The sequence below is a fragment of the Pantherophis guttatus genome, chromosome 5 (genome assembly GCF_059756535.1).
Source record: "Pantherophis guttatus breed Tessera chromosome 5, ASM5975653v1, whole genome shotgun sequence".
Classification (NCBI taxonomy): Eukaryota; Metazoa; Chordata; class Lepidosauria; order Squamata; family Colubridae; genus Pantherophis; species Pantherophis guttatus.
This window is the reverse complement of record NC_142067.1, coordinates 52,115,371-52,117,577: the sequence shown is the minus strand read 5'-3', so window position 1 is coordinate 52,117,577 and position 2,207 is coordinate 52,115,371. Positions and strand designations below refer to the sequence as shown.

Genomic DNA, 2,207 nt, shown 5'->3' with positions numbered 1-2,207 from the left:
GCACACTGTAATAGAACTATTAATTAAATATATCTTCATTCTACATTTTTGATAAGCTTACCAAAAGTTGTAATAAACCTGCTAAAAATAATAACAGATAAGTAACCAAAAAAAAAGTTTTGCCAAGAAATGAAATGGCTCAGCAGGTATAAAATGCACAAATATGTGTGTTTTAAGCTCTATATGTTCCCCTGCCTCAGAGCATCTTATTTTTCTGTGTTTCACATTTCTGTTTATTGAGTTCTGACACTTCTGTCAAATAGTGATTCTGGCCGCATTTCTGAAGGTCTTTAAAATTCAGTATACTACAGAAACAATGTTTCCTCACTTCCTACTGAATCACATTTAATTTTAAAACAATGCCCCTTGATCTATAGACCTTAACATTTCATATTTCACAGAGTTTCCCTGACATGAATCACAAACTGGTTGGACTCAAAAGGGAGAAAGAAGGGCAGTTCCACTGGTGCCAACTGCAGCTTCTGTTGCCTGACCTAATGGGGGTTTGCTTGGGCACAGCTGCATTGGCTGCTGGCCACAGATGGCTGAAATCCGGGCAAAGATTCAGTGTAAACAAGGCCAAAGATCAGCAGGCCAAGAATTCTGTTGTTTAAAGTACCATCAGTCATCTTTGGCAAACTGCAATAGTATGTTAAGCTTTCTTTTTTTCTGGCAGGAAAAATTTAAGAAGCTCCAAGGCAGAAATGGAATTGAAGGTACAAGCAGAGGTAAACAATTAGCCTAGATTTAATTGATCCTTAACAGTTTGCTAACTGATGATATTTATGCATCACGGACTTCACTTTGCTACCTGAGGAAAAGATGGAACCCATCTCTACTATTTACAGAAGATGATCAGATATTAACACCAGAGATGAGATGCACAATTTTAAGGTAACAAAGTATTAACATTGTACCCCTTGTTCTTGTTTCTAGTTTCCAAAATCTCAGGCAAATGCCCCACTCTACCTTATGACAACCCGGCCTTCAAAGAAGACAGCCTGCTTCTCAATACTTGGCTGTTGTGCTGCAGACCTGCTGTGAATTTCTCAGAGGCATCTGACCAGCCTCTGTGGATACAGAATATTGAACTAGAATGGGTTGTGGTCAGATGTAGCAAAGACATTTTCTGTGAGAATTAAAAAAAAAAAACCCTAGAGCAAAGAGGCTCTTTATTATTTAAATACTTCTGCTGGGAAAGAGAGGGGAAGGGAGGGAGGGAGGAAGGGAGAGAGAGAGAATGAGAATGAATCTTACATTCTTGATGAAGTATAAAAACAGCAAATTCAAACTCTTCCACTTGAAGAGATGTGGCATTGGTAATTCCCACTGGTGGCAATTTGAGAGCGATAGAAGGGAGTAGAAGTGCCTCTCTATTGGCAGACTCTCTGTCCACAGTGGCATCTTGATATTTCAATCAATTGCCATATGTATATAGACCTTCTGTCAGTGGTGTTTTCTCCAATGATGGGTTCAAAAGTGGGGCATTTGTGGGACATTCCAAAAACTGATATCCAGTCCATTGGTTTGTTGGATCAAAATTCTCTTCCTGTCTCCAACAATTTCAAAAATCTGGCCTTACTCCTACATATCTTTTGAACTGGTAGTGGTAAATAATTTACTACACAACAACCCATTTTTATTTAGGATTACTTGGCAAGAAGGCCAGATGTTTTACAGACAACTTACATTGCAAAATACTAAAAATGTCCTTGTTTCAGGAAAGCTTATTCACTGAAATATAAGAGTACTTAATTCTATTCTGTACTATAACTTTGACTCATGATGGAAGTTACAATATTTAAACACAGGTGTTTGTTATAACTCTCTTGACCTTTAATATGAACTCCAAAGAGAAATATTGAATTTTAAGATCACTATTGTCAGATGCCTCCGATAAGTGTAAAAAAGCACACATTCTTCAAAAGTTTGATTTTACTGAAACGCTCATGCTAATTTATACATTTTTTCCTTCCATTCAATCATGTCTAATTCTCAGAGATTTCCTGGACAAGTCCCTGCAGTTTTCTTGGCAAGGTCTTTCAGAAACAGTTTGCCGTTGCCATAGGTTGAAAAAAGAGTGACTGGCCCAAAGTCATCCAGCCGACTTTGTGTCTAAGATGGGACTGGAATTCACAGTCTCCCAGTTTCCAACCTGATGCCTTAACCACTACATCAAACTGGCTCTATTGTATACATTGAGTTGT

At 38.0% G+C, this 2,207-nt stretch overlaps 1 long non-coding RNA gene across 1 annotated transcript; it reads left to right on the top strand.

Annotated features, from left to right (window-relative positions):
• Positions 1-565: 565 nt before the first annotated feature.
• Positions 566-1,157, top strand: LOC132710288 (uncharacterized). The gene is made up of 2 exons (XR_009620998.2): positions 566-728; positions 937-1,157. It is a non-coding gene; the product is annotated as an uncharacterized LOC132710288 (long non-coding RNA).
• The last annotated feature ends 1,050 nt before the right edge of the window (positions 1,158-2,207 follow it).